This window comes from Rhopalosiphum padi, chromosome 1, assembly GCF_020882245.1.
Source record: "Rhopalosiphum padi isolate XX-2018 chromosome 1, ASM2088224v1, whole genome shotgun sequence".
Classification (NCBI taxonomy): domain Eukaryota; kingdom Metazoa; phylum Arthropoda; class Insecta; order Hemiptera; family Aphididae; genus Rhopalosiphum; species Rhopalosiphum padi.
The window spans coordinates 16,780,032-16,796,534 of record NC_083597.1 but is presented as its reverse complement, the minus strand read 5'-3'; the positions used below and the strand labels follow the sequence as shown (position 1 = coordinate 16,796,534).

Below are 16,503 nucleotides of genomic sequence, written 5' to 3'. Positions count from 1 at the left end.
ACATCACTCAACTATATTTCAAGATTCGAATTATAAATAGATGGACAAATGGACAATAAACACGCATTCGTCATAATTATTTTTTTTTCGTATACACAGATATTTCGTTTCATTAGCATATAAAAATGTGTCCTGACATGATAGAAATAAAAAAAAAATAAAATGAAACACACGGTCATAAAATATTACACGAAATGATCACTAGAGAAGTGGAAAAGAACATCTTAATGCGCTCATATAAATTGCCGTCAAATAAATGAGGTTAGTGTTTTGTCAACATTGTATATTATATATGCGGGTGAATATTTTTATATATTTTGTTTTATGTACGTTCTCATATAATCGCGTGTATTAGTGTGCCATAGAGTATACAAGGATATATTGCAAATTTTTTTGATACTGTGCTAAAAATTAATTTGATTCATTTCGTATTTTAATAGATTGTATCAATCGATTCCAAAATAGTTCTACTTGTAATGTAATAATAATAATAATAATAATAATATATTATTTTATTGTACCTACACGTTGATTATAGCCAAGATATTTACATTTTTAGTCTGAAAATAATTGTACCTCACGATAGATATTTTAATAAATGTAATAGGTACAATGAAAAATAGAAAAATTATAAGCTAATAATAATTACATACATTTCATTAGAATACAGAAATATCCTTAACCAGCCTTAATATATTATATTCTATATATAGCTACCTATTAGATAAATTAAATAATGATGTTTTGTGGTGAATAATATTTAGAATAAGCTGTAATAATAAAACATATCTACTAAAATAAACTTTAAAAAAAATTTAAATTTATTAAAAATCATTTTAGTTTCTTTATTATTAATATGATTATAATAAAACTTGTTTTTAGTAAATCTTTAAATATACCTAATTGAAATTTTTAATTATACGTTTTTATGCATTTTTAACCAATTTTTAGGAAATCAATAAATATACCTACAAATAACAAATAAAAAAGTAAAAACACAAAATTGGATTTAATTAATCAATTTTTTTTTAAACAATTATGTTAATAAGTATTACTAAATACACCGATTTATTTTAATACTACCTAAATAAAAATTACTTTTGAAGAATTATGTTTTTAAATTGTAATTATATATTATAATAATGATTTTCAAGCGTTCTTTCTTATATGTAAAATAATGGTCATAATATCTGTTTAAATAGAACATTACATGTTTAGAACACATAAAAAAAACATTCAATTAACAAGCTCAAAAGTACACTGAATGAATTGCGTATAATAAAATACTCTCTAATTATAGTACATTATGGTCATAGAAATATGTATAAAACGCCATTTTGGTGGTTTAGGATTGCAGAACATAAATAAAAACTATAAGCTCGTGATAAACGAACGAAGATTTAAATAATAATGCGTCACATTAAAGGAATACATGCATACATGTAACATGTTTTGTATGTTACGCATGTAAACATATAATATTTCTATAGTATATACTTTGTGTGTGTATGTATACGAAAAACAAAAACCTACCCTTTTTATTCTTAAACCTGAGGATTTAAACAGAAAAAATTTTAGGTCCCCCATCGTTCACTATAATCTCGCATTTCATGCCTTTTATCGAACGTTTTTAGCCAACGATAGTCCTGCCCCACTGTTGATAAAATATTATATTCCTATTATCCTATAGCTCCAATATTATATATATATTATCGGGGCGGTGTTCTTCAGAAGCTGACAAAAAGAAGAAGAAATAAAATGACCCGGGTGAGTAGAATTTGGAGATAATAAAGTATCGATTAGGAATAAAAAGAAACATAGAACCAGACTTTTTTTATGTCTGTTTATTTAAACTGTACTTTTATTTCGGCTGGGGCAACCGTCCACCACAATATACAAAGGAGGGAGAGTGTCTAACCATATAATGGGAGAACATAAAACAAATTTATAAACCGATGGCCAGGGAGACGAACGGACGAAAAGAAAAAGGTATACAATATATATACGATACAGCCAATTCCCACGAATTATTTACTTGGGCTACCCATTTAAGTCCTTGTTGTCGACGAAATATATACGTTTGAAAAATGCGCGTAAGAGCATTAGTTACAATCGAAATAAAACTATATATCCACTATGAGGATATATTATATTATAGTCGGGTATTAAGTACTTAAGCTATTTAATTACCTACGAAACAATTGGTAAGTAACTCCATATAACCGTTAATCATATTATATATATATTATATAATATGTATAATAAGACACAAAGAAAAATAATAGAACCTGGGAACACATAAATACTAAATCCGAAATTCGAGCCGAATCCGAAAATAACATAATATTACATAAAAAAATATAAAAGAATTTAATTGTTCCTAGCCTAATTGGCGAGGTTAGGTTATAGGTAGAATGATTTTTTTTTATTCGATCTGATTAAAAATAATAAGTTAATTTAAATAAATTCGATATAAACGAACATATTTATCGTATCATTATACGATTTAAACAAACAGAAACATATTTTTTTTCCATTTATACCAATTAGACTAAAATTCAAAATAAGATATTATAATAAATTATGTATGATGTAAAGTGGTGCATTCAAGTTAACCGATATAATTAATATAATATGTATTTATAATATTAAATAGTAGTACTATTGCATAATAATATGAAAATTAATAATACACCCATTTTCACGATAGAATAATATAAAGTATGTGTGTTTATTATATTACACACAAATAACTATAATATTTAGCAACTTGCGAAAATAATGTATTTACGAGGGTATAAAGATATGTAAATATTTTGTTTTTAAAAAATAGAACAATTAAAACGAGAAAATACCAAATAGAATAATTTATTATAAAATATATTCTTAGTATCAAAAGAATTCTATGCAACTAAATATTTTAAATTGTCGTATTAATCTGCAATAAAAACAAAACAAAAACGAGTTGTATTTTAATTATTTATTTTACTCTCCAGTCGGTATTAAAATAAGTAAACAATCTAAAATCGACATGTCTGACCGATATTTAAATATTTAATGGAAACATAATTTTTCATATAAATCATTGCTAAAAAATGTTGACAACATTTATCAAAACTTCTCTGAATTTATATACAAAAAAAATAAAAAATTAATCATTATTATAACCAGCGCGCGTGACAGGCAGATGTGTTAATAAACTTTTCGCTCGATACTGTATTACTGCCCCTCTTTTTCATATCTTTCTGTAATGTTTTCCGCCTTCTCCACGTAAAGCGAATTATTTCGCCGTTCCTGAAGCCAGAGGATTTAATCCGTCCTATTGGATTTTTAGCCGGCTGTGAAAATAATAATCGACATCCTAAGTTGACCTATTTACTTTATTTTATTATTTTTTCACACCTACCCTATAATTTTGTTACCTGATTAACGACATTGAACGATAAAACAATTACATAACTTCGTTTTATTTCTCTATAAACGTTTCTTAAAAGTAATGCAAATGTTATACACGAACACTTTTGGTGTACTACCTCTAAATTCTAACTATCACCACAATTGGACTATCAAAATGTCTTATCTTTCTCCCAAAATGATGCCATGTTTTTCGTAATATGATCAGCTTGCAGTACTCGTATTATATAATTTATACATATTATCGCGTTATCGTTTTGACACTAAAACAACGATTCACAACCTGGGAGTAATTTCCCTCAAGGGTATACTCGATTTTATTGATGAATCAAGATTAAACTATTTTTTTTTGTTTTATATACATATAATATCTATATATCTATTTTTACTCAATGGGGGGAGGTTTTCGTTAAAATTTAACCAGATTTATGGGTAATAGTCTCCAAAAGGATGGAAACCATTGCACTAAAACATTACTATATTTAGTTTATATAAATAGTCTAACTTTTAATGGCATTGCAGTATGTTGTATCAGGAAATTATTGGATTGTATTTGACGAAAAGGCTACGAGATTTAAACGTTACAACAGATGAGAGAATTTAGCATTTTTCACATGGCTTTAGAAATACTTTAGGGTATAGCACGCTGCGTGTAAACAGATGAATGGGAATCGTGATTATCTAGTTTTATCATTCTTTTTCAGTCAGAACTGGTGCAGATAGTATACGTTGTTATAACTTGCAAGTGAAAATATTGCTATGCACCACATAATAATATTTGTTACGTATAAGCAATATCATCGCGTCGAATCATGAACAATGGCAAATTAATTGCACGTCGTAGACGCCATCGCGCCGTATATTATCCTGACCCCGAGAGGCGGCGTGTGTATATATTATTATATTTAGTTCTGTTTTATTCCCAAGACGAACGGGGTCGCCATCAATTACATGCACACTCGTGCGCCACAAACTATATTATAATATTGTCCTGCACCTGCATGGCAGCAACCTTACACCTACGCAACCGCACGAACCTCAATATCACCTTGTTCGTTGTCATTCGCACACACACACATACATAATACGATATATATTCCATAATAATCCATCTTCCATGTTCTCCAACTAATTCCGCGAGACAATCTTTGTCCATTGACCAACGACGAGATAAATTGGACAACAATACGTAGGTACGGTGCGAAACGAGCGTAGTGTGTATATGTGAATTATTTGAACATAATAATAGAGTGTATATACCTACATAGTATGTATACTACATACATATATTATATATACTATCTAATATATCATATTTATATAAAAAGTTCGCGGACCACATATGTAGATACCATATTGTGCGGGCACGTGGCGTCTATGAACCCGATCCATCAATCCGGTAGACGACTTTTCCGTATATAGAGTAGTCTTATCGATGGACAACGATCCGAAGACAAACGACAATCTTAAATTTGCTTAATATGTTTACAACGAAGAGTGTACATATTGTACAAGTATGATGTATATTATAGGGGCCAAGAAAAACTATACCGCACGTCATTATTTTGTTTTCTCGTTGCAGAAGAAGACGAGTTTTTTTTATAACATAAAACTTTCCACGCAGCCTCCATATCACTTAAACAAAATTTTGACCGTGTCAAAAACACCGCTAGCGACGAACACAATCCATTTATAGACCTAAAATAACCTTTTTTAAATGTTTAATGATAATCAATATACACATGAAATCGGTAATATACTATATATTATGATTTAAACAAAATATGTAAAAAATTTTAATTTAAATGAATAAAAAAAAAAAATGTGAATGAATTTTTAATTATTTTATACAAATATAAGAACAACTTATGTGAGTTCTGTATTAAATTTTCAATTGTCTATATATAATAGCTGAAAATTATAGTAAGTATAAAAAATTAGTATACAAACAGTTGATGAAAATTTCAAGTTTCTGCGGTTGTTTATATTTTTAAATTATAACAAAATAAAGAAATAATTTTAATCAAAACTGTTTTAATGTAAAAATTCCAGTTTTTCTATATTTTTTTTTTTTTTTTGTGTTCTTCCTGATTATTTTAAAAATACTGAGCATTTTTAATTTTGTTCTCTCTAAACTACAAACTAAAGATCCATTTTGTTTTTATTCAAAGCTAGTTCAAAAATTTTATCGATCACTTATCGTGCATACAAACACATATTCACACACACACACACACACACACACACATTATTGTAAAATCAATACATTCATTGCTCCACTCAGAATCTAAAGAAACAGCAAACAAGTGTAAGTATATAAAAGCTCTAAATCTCAAACGCACTTTTTAGGCATGATATTTAATGTTTAGTATCTGCACAAGTTGGCTAAAAAAACTCAAAACAAGATAAAGTTAAACTCTTCACGACATGACTTATGTAAATACAATGTTGAAACATAATTTCTTAAGTCAACCAAACTTTTTTTTAGCACTCGTTGGAATGATATATATTTAAATGTTATGGTATTTTTTACTATTCAATGAGAGTTACTTACAAAGACAAACATAGACAACGCAATATATAAATTGAAATATTATTACGTAAAAACTCAAGAACTTCATCTTATAGCCAAAGTCGTGTTTGGTAATGATATATCTCACTGTCTACATGACCGGCTGGATTTTTATGGGTTCTTCATCCCCTCCATCCACTACACCAGCTAAAACGCGTTAACTCATTTTTCAAGCCATCGTAACATCTTGTGTTTATAAATATAAGTATACATGGAAAAGACGACCCTTGTTTCGTTAAACATTGTAAAAGACTCTAAAATAAGTCCAGTTTGGTTTTTACGACGTCAATCGTGCAAGAACCGTTGCGTGTTAACGTAAAAAAAAAATGAAGCCATTCTGATTATATTTACGTTGTATAATATTGAATCGATTTTCTAACCGAAACAAGGAAGTGAAGTAAAAACAATTTAAATAAAGATAAATGCGTTCGATTTCTTCGTGTATTTTTTAGTGCTTTTGTCCCAAAACATAACGATTGCCGAGTAGCTAAAATGATAATTTAATATTAATTTTAAAATATGTAAACTTAGAACAATAGTTAGTGGAACAGCAATGTATTAGACAAAAACGTATTGGTAGTATGTGCTTCCGGAAAAGTTTTGATACAATGTGTATACACGCGAAGACGACGCGACTAAAAACATGGATTATAAAAACACATGCTTCACAACGACAAACGCATATTTTGTAAGAAATTATAAAATATTATGTTTATATACCATACAAAAACATTTATTTCTTTCACGCCATTTTTATAATGGATTTGTTGACTATTCATATTATTGATATTTCTAGCTTATTTAAAATACATAATTGGATTTGGCTGCTGATAAAAATATATTATAATTTAAATAATTTACGAAAACGTAGCTTATTAAAAAAAAAACTAAGAAATCAAATCGTACAATTAAAATCAATATTTATAATAATATAATTTGACAATTATAATATTTTATTCACAAATTTAAAACTCAAAAATTGTGAAGTTGACGTTTTGATCATTAAAAAATATATATTATTTGAAAGTTCAAAGTAATAATTTAAGTAGACATCTAATAGTTGTTCGTTTTTTATATTAATCATATTTTCACAAAATGGTTCAATTCAGATGATATTTCTTAAATGTCAAAAATATATTTTTCTAACATTTTATTTCGTTAAATTTAATATTTAACACCATGCCACAAAGTCAGATTTTTTTCTATTTTGACAAAAAATCGAATTTATATTTAATATTTATTTTATTTTATTATTTGACATATTATACGAAATAAGTAAAAAGCAATAATAATAAGCACTAATTTATAAGGCAAAGTTAATATCATTTTTCTGAAAACCTGAGTAATAATAAACACGAATTATTTTAAAATGTATTAACGTTTTTGAAAATATTTTTCAGTAATATTTTATTTTATTGTAAAATATATTTTTGTATTGTACAATAGTTTATAACTTATAACTCTTAAATTACTTTTCCGAATACTCCGAAAAATATTGTGCTTCTGCAGAATATGAAATCTAAAATGTATATTGTCATTTAAAAATTAAAACAATTAAAAAAATAAAACTATAAAATATATTGTTTTATTTTATCTGGAAATTATGTAAAAAAAATATTTTTAAAAACATTAATAGATTTTGAAGTAATGAATGCTGTTTAATAAAAGAATCACCTAGCATATTAGTTTCTATATTGATATGTCGATATTATGATTCGTTTGACACGTTGCATTAACAAAAACGTTTTCGACCTTTACACTGAAGTTTAGCGCAAACAAATAACTATTAGTCATAAATGATAATAATAATAATGTTGGTTTAACAACATAATAATAAGCGCATTAACCTCAATACTGCGGTTATTAAACGTTAGAAATTCGTGTACAATAATATTTATAAGTATAAACTATATATTATAATATGTATGGTACGCGTTGTTTTCAACCAGCAACGAGGTAAAGTTTTAAATAAATTAGCATTAGGATGTGCAGGCTTATTGAACGATAGAAATATACCCTGCAAGAGTATTCTCATTTCTCATAACACGTTTTGGTCGAAAACTACGTGTAGATTATATTTAATAGGTTTTCATACGAACAAAGTAATATCATCGTGCCGTTACCCATTCAAAGCTACCACGTTTGAATAGAGATCATGCTTATAGATATTTTTGTTTTATAAAATATAGAAATACCTTTTTTGTAAGTCCAACTTTAAGCGTTAGAAGGGGTTGAATTACTTCATTGGTTCTTACTTTATAAACAAACTTACAATATATAGCATCACCTTAACGTTGGCTTTAATAAATAAATAATTTTACAATTTTATAGGGCGGGAGAGTAGAACATCTCATGTAATTTGCCCGTTGGAGAAAATGTTAAAGATAGATTATTAAACGCTACACTTTGATCGATGGGGATTAATGGTTTTAATCAGTGTGATTAATGTCGAGGTTTGATGTGTACACAACACACTGAAATAGAGTTCAAATTGATATTTAACAAATAGCTGTGTGAAACTTATCAAAACCAAAAGATTTAGAACTGTTATTGATGTTTATTGTGACTTATGAGATTATTATTATTATCATTTTACTAAATTATTATTATTATTATTAAGTATTATGACGTAGTAACTACAATCTATAAATATAAAAGCAAAATGTCATTCACTCACCTGACTAATCACGAAATCTCGAAAATTACTTGACCTATGAAATTGAAATTTGACAGTTTATAGATAGGAGATATCAACATAAAAAATATTGTGCGAAATTCGCATTTTAAAATGGAGCTAACACAGAGATTTATTGGCTCATAAGAAACAATTATTATTTGGTTTATAAAGGGCTACCATTGGTTACCGAAAATAAAATAATTATCACAATAAGATACATTTTAGACTTCGTTAAAAGTCGACAATTTAACATTTCGTTCAACACATAGGCTCGATAAATATAATTTTCTCTTTAGCAAATTCGTGTTTAACAGAGAAACAAATAATTCAAATATTTTTACCGTCATTGCGGGAAACTTACAATCAAAAAGCCAAAAGGATTTGCTTTCATATTGAGTTACATCAAAAACAAATTACACTCATGATTTTTTTTTCACAAAAACCGTGTGTTATCAGGTTACATGAATTAAAAAAAATTGTTATTAATTATTATTAGAAATTAGCATTTAAATGAATATATGTAACGTTGATACATCAGAAATATCATCTTTAAGTTAAATTATAAAATCAAAAATATTATTTGTTCACACGCGTTATGCTAAATGTTAGTCAGTAGGCAACCAAACTATTTAACACCGATGCATTTTCAACGGTCAGTGAAGTTCACGAGGACAGCCAATACCTATTATAATATTATTAATTATTAATTGTAATTTTATAGCCAATGACATCAAAATGGATCACAATTTCATATAGGTATGCGTTTCGTATACTGATTTATAATAGCCAGGGGAGCGCACACGCCTCTTATATTGATTACCATAAGCGACACCCCCTCTCTCACTGCCACTGCAAAGTTAGCACCCCTTGGCAACAACCCAAAAACATCCACTCTTTCTGCACTGATAAACATACAGTGTGTATATATAAATAAATTATTATTGTACAATATTCTCTTTCTGACAATTAATATATTTGCATATTGTACACATATATTATATACTACATTTTTGGTTTTTAATCAAAAATTTCAAGGTACAACCAGCATTTACTCTTCGTTAATACCATATCATTTTAACCATTTAAATATAACACAATAAAAACAAAATAAATGAGTTTATCTAGGATTGGCTACAAAAATTATTATTATGGTTCTTAAATGGACTTAAACATACTAACACATCTGCACACTATATAATATATACATAAATAAATACCTATATACATTATAAAGTATATATGTAGTTAGTTTCTCTCTTCTACTATCTTTCTCGAACTTTATAATACTTCTCACATAGCTATTTGTAATGAAAATAATACTATAGGTACGCCAGACGGATTTATATAATAATGGGATATATCTATATACCTAGTAAAAAGTAATCACGATACGCATCGCACAACGATATTATTTTTTCATTCGATATTTTTTTTGAAATACAATGAAATGGTTATTTTTTTCAATTTATTTTAATAAATAGCATTGAAATAATTTCAAAAGACTATGATCAAAAATTTATTTCTGCATTAAACACTTTTGAAAATTGGAATCACTTAAAATGTTAATACAATCAATAAAATAAAATAAATATACGTAATACAAGTTAAAAATTCAGTTTGTAAACCGAAACGATCAATACAAAACGTCTATACGTTAAATCAACAAAAATAGTGCATTTCAATGGAAAATATTTGTATTTAATAATTTGTAATCGTCAATAAATAATTACTCTATATTAAATATATACATATTGTACGTATTTAGATGATAAGTTATAACTAAAAGGTATATCTACAATAATTCAATAAGATACTAAAACTAAAACTTTTATGTTTATCGAAAACATGTTTTTCATATATATTTAATAAGTGACCACACTTTCAAAACATCGAGAACGAAAAAAAAAACACTAAAAAATAAACATAAATACACTTAAAGATAAATCCAAAACGTCGGACGTCTCATCAATGGTTATTAGATTTATTAAACGAAAACGTTTGAAAGTAGTAAACAGGAAATACAAAAACAGTATTGGCGTCGTAAAGGCTTTAAAATAGCAAATAAAAACTGTCGATGTATAGTCAACGAGAATGGCAAAGATAAATGAAATAACATATTAAAATTAAGGAATCGAGAAAAAAATACACTCCTTCAGAAAATAAGATTTAAATTATAGTATATCGATGCAAACTTTAAAACAAATTAAAAAAATATTACATCATCAATCCATTAGAATGCTTTTAATTGAATAATTGATAGTAAAAAGTCTAAAATCCAAAATAAAATTCACTTTAACGAATGAGATGACAACTTTTACAGTGCAAATTAAGTTTGCCAATCTAGAAAACAAACGAATAGTATAAGTTTAATGAATATTAGTTGAGCACACTATTATTACCATTAACCATTACACTGTATATATGCATGATAAGTTTCATATAGTTACTATTTCACAAACAGTATATTAGCTTTACATTGATTAAATATATAAAGTCGTCGTCGAATATACTCACCCAAGAGAAAATGTGAAAATAATGTTTATGATAAAATAAATTATATGCTTATTTTATTTTATAATTAAAATCCTACATTAAAAACATATAACATATTTAATTTATATCTCAACTATTATTATGATAATTACAACTTTAATAATATTGTAAAACTGTAAAATATTAATTATAAAAATTAATATTTAATTAAAAGACAGTAATAAAGACATTACATTTTTTATTTTTATTAAATATTTTAAAAATTAAAATAAAATACAACGATAAAACTAAGATTTAACAAATTTGGAAATTCTCCAAATTTTATTTTTCTCAAATTAAAATATAATTAGTTGAAAAACATTTAGCGTAAATATTATAATTATTTATTCATGGAACAAATTATCATGTTTATTTTAACTGGTTAGTGATCAAAATACACCAATATTGCTAAATAAATGAATCTTATAAAATGAGATAAAAAAAAATATATTAACTGTTACGATAAATGGAAATTGAATGAATTTAAGTTACAAACTTGATTCAAAGATAACTGTTTGTTTTGTAAATTATAATAAAAAAAAAATCCTTTAAAAATATGGAAATCGTAAATATGATTAACGACAAGTAATATTTGAATGTATACATAAACATTATGCATTATAATATGAACGAGGTACCAATAAAAAAAAAAATGTATATTACACCCAGAACTTGTATTTGAGCAGAAATTCCAACGGTTTAATAATATACGAAGCACACAAGAATCTAATTTCAATGAAAACGAGTAGTTGCTGACGGATTTCAATCGACGGTTAACTATATGGAATAATCGAAAAAAGTGCGAAACGATGTGATCTATTAACAAATACCGATCGAGTACGATGTAAAATATTGTGTGATTCACCAAGCATGCTCGACCTCTTTTTTATTCAATTTTACTGTCATTCAAAATCTGATTTTTGGAATTTTTTAAATATATATACTTCAAGACCAACACTTAAGGAATGTTTATAGATACAAACTTGTTTTTAAATAATAGCTCCCCTTTTATACTAGAAACTGTTTAGTGAATATTTTTCTGAAAATTTTGAAGAATCAAATCAAAATTTGAACAAGCAGTTTTTGAATTATTTAATTTTATATGTGATAATTATATATAATATGGTCTTTAAGTATATTGAAACATTTAATATATATCAAAATTTCTATGTATTCATTGTTAAATTAAAAAAATGGGGGTGTGCATCATGCATGGTGAATCACTTCGTATAAATGTATTTATATACGCCCTTAATAGGATGAACATTCTATATTATTAAATTGGGACTACATTATATACTATATTATCCAGTATAGTTTATATTAATGCGATACAATCTACAAAAAGAATTATCTACAGACATGGGTATAATGAAGACTAAGGTCAAATTTAAATGCCTGTTTGAAACGGAAATCGGAAATAGGACACGAGCGCGATGTGCAATACCGTGAGCTCAGTTTTTCCCGGGATATGGAAACGCACGTCCACCACGCCCATAGTATAGTAATAACGCCGCCGAAGCCACCCTCTCTGCTTTCCAGGTACGTCCTCCCCTGTAAAATTTAGTTCCCCTCCCAACATAACAAACGAGGAATAATTTTTATGTTACTTAAAGGACCCGTTTCAATATTGTTTTATAAATAATATAAACGTTTACAACTGTATATAAGTATAATATGTGTATACGTATGTGCAGCGCGCGCTTGCGCAACACATCCACTTTTATGCACAAATGTATTTTTATAAATACAATTTTAGTATTATAATTATTATATACTATAAGTATCGAGCTGATATCTACGATATAACTCCGATATCACATAAAGCCACAGCACCACGCATACAATTATAAGTGAGCATATGTGCAATACGACCGTTCGATTTACTTTCTCATCTATTTCCTCTTATTATAACCCCCATCGTTTTCGTAGTATAATAAATATTTATATATTGTGAATTATACAGATATGATAAATTGTGTTCAACGCTTATACACCAGGAAGTTTTGAAACGATTTTTGATGGGACGAAAAAAAACAAAATGTACCTAGGACGCGATTTTATTTAGTTTATTTTTCTTTTCTGAGAAACTGAAAACTTTTTTGCGCCATATTCAATAGAATCGATTAAATAAATCTTGAAAAATGGAAGAAAAATACGTTAAGTGCCGTAAGGTAGTATCAGCGGAAGCTATGGCAATAACAATAACATATAATGGTTCATTATTGATCACAAGTAAATTCCGAAAAATGACCAGAAACAAAGAAAATACAAATTGTTTATATCACGTTCAATTATGTAAACGACTAACCAACTATATATAAAATCAAATGGAATATTAGCCACCAACCTATTTTTTTCGTACTAACACTAACAAATCAATTTTTGGTACGAATGTGTGTAGTGTGTATAATGACAAATAAGTTCTTGTTTCTTAGTATCACTCTTAAAACATAAAAATGAAATACACATATTTTAAATCTAATTTAAATTGATTTCATGTATACGATATCATGTCCCTAATATTAATGGAATTTAAATATGTTCGATAATCCAACGTATTCCAAACTTAAAACCCCAACTATAGTGAATTAATAAATTAATATTTCAAACTTGTCAGGTTGATTTTATGATTTTTATTATTTATAATCTATACGTACGATTATAATTGGTTTGAGAAACCCGTTAACAATTATACAGTTGATTGGGTTATGAAATCAATCTACACGCGGTATATCTGAACACATTATTCGAAACATCCTTTTTAAAAATCAATACTAGGTAATAAAATAATATAATTTAATAAATTTATTATTTTATTGAATGAATACGTTTGGTATAGTTTATAATATACACCCAAATAATATGTAGTAAATGTTTTTCTTCGATTTGTAATTATTATTACATCATACAGTGGTACAATCATTTCCAAAATTACGCACTAGGTATACAATGTATACATGATAATAAGCGTACAATGTACAATTTACATTCATATGCATTAATAATAATTTATATACCATAATATATTTATAGATACATCATAATGTTATGAAACTATTTGTTTTGGTATTTTTGAATAAAATAAAATTTATAAGTATACAAATATTGATTTAAATTAATTAATAATTTTTTCGTAATATTTATACCTATTGATTTCAATTTTAAAATTAGATAGGTATAAATGGATTTAAAAATTGATAAGTTATGAGTGACTTATGACCAAATATATTTCACTTATACTCATCAATAATTCAGTAATTTTTTTAATATTTGATTTTAAATATAAATAGCTAATATGGTCCTGATAATAAATTGAAGTAAAAATATTAATATAACAAAAATTATCGTGCTACTTTAACAAAGCTGTATCAACAAAATATGTATATTGATACTTTTAACCTGCACATCACCATAATAGTTTGTTTATAATACAGATACAATAAAATAATTATTAAATATTGATATACACGATTTAGTATTGTAATGATAAGAGTTTAGGATTATAGAAGAAACAATTTATCTTAGTATAATAATTATTAATTATACATGTATATATTAAAGCGATACAACTAAACAAAAACATCTACAAAGCATGATGGGCTTGAGTTATTAACGCTTTTCAATCAACTGTATATGCTGATTTAACATACAACAAACATTCATGAACATGTACAATGTTGATGCTAATAATTATAAAAATGGAGAAGGCATTTCATATAAGTAAAATAAAGATCTATATTTTCATATATTATATAATGGCTACAATTTCCATGACCGTAAAGATATTCAAAATCCAAACAGATTAAACACCGCAGATTACTTATATCACATCATAAAATAGTGAAGTTTTGTGACATTAAATTTGAAAACAAACATAAAACATCGAGCATCAATTTTGTGTGGAGCTTAATTGAAAGTGCATTCTAATCTTCCTTGACATGGACATAGTTAATCGACGTTACTATACAACAAATAGAAAAATGACCAAAGACCACCGCTTTATAAGGCACAGTAAAGGATAATACTTATAATTTACTTTATTCAATAATTTTAGGTAATATTCATAGGTATATAATATTATTTATTTTAATAACTAAAATTATTTTAAAAAAATTTGTTAATGTACATAACATTATGTTGGTTTAAAGTGCGTGGATAAAATTGTTGAAACATAATAAATACAATATTATCTCTATGACTTAGAGTATTAAAATTAAACAAATATTATAAAAACGTAAACCACCAACCTTAAACTATTAAGTCACAGTTGTCTTGATTAAAGTTATTTTTTTTTTTTGTCTCGACCTACATAATGTGTACGCAACCCTTAATAATTTGTTCCGACCCCAGGTTGAAAATCTCTGTTTTGAACAACAAAGACATACAATTCTTTTCATCTGCAAGTATTTGCTTGTTAGAATTCGTTTAGTTAATAAACAAAAACTGTTATTCACATAAACTCTAAACAGTTTAAACCTATCGAACCGATTAACATTTAAACTCATTTATTCATCACGGTCCTTTGACCTGACTATAATTTTAGTTGTTGAACTAAATACTACAATTTTCAAATTAATTTACAAAACTGTCGTATACACTGCGATAATGTACCTATACCAAACATAGTCTTGCCTTCAGCATATATTGTCAAATATTATACTATAACAATTGTAGTTGAAACTGTTCTCACGCGTAGTCATTTAATAATTGGATATATACAAGGCACTCATAAATAATAATAATCATGTAAAATATAATACAATAAAATAATATAATATACTATGAGATCTTTAATTATAAGCAGATTTCTGAAAAACGATTTATATAATAATTACATTTTTTAATATTCTAATACATAATAGGTACTGAAAATACCACTTTACTGTACAGTGAGTGTTGATTGTGTCAATGAAATGGATGTGTTAAATTTGAATTCAATAATATATCGTTGTATACGAAAAGATTCTGAGCGGTGATGATCTGTCAAACAGCACACGGGGAGTTATGATAAAACAATTACGTTTTCCTATCTCAGTAGCCGGTATTCTTTTTGGATTCTCGTGTCACATTCAAAATTTAAAAAGGTTTCACGGGCCGGACAACAATACAAATTGTATATATTTATTGAAAAAAAATGTAATTAATAAATAATACACTTGTATACGTCTTTATCTTATCGCTAACCAGCATGCAATAAAATACTTGATATATGTTTCTTAGTTAAAAATATAAAATATTCAATTACTTTCGTAATTTTGAAATTAAGAGCGGACTTGCGGGCTGGTGGTTGCAACCACTGGCGTAT

The 16,503-nt window shown here is 26.6% G+C and overlaps 1 protein-coding gene across 5 annotated transcripts in view; it reads right to left on the bottom strand.

Annotated features, from left to right (window-relative positions):
- The window catches only part of LOC132929703 (high affinity cAMP-specific 3',5'-cyclic phosphodiesterase 7A-like), a 110,640-nt gene that overhangs the window by 52,193 nt on the left and 41,944 nt on the right, over nucleotides 1-16,503 (bottom strand). The gene's annotated exons all lie outside the window — the stretch shown is intronic.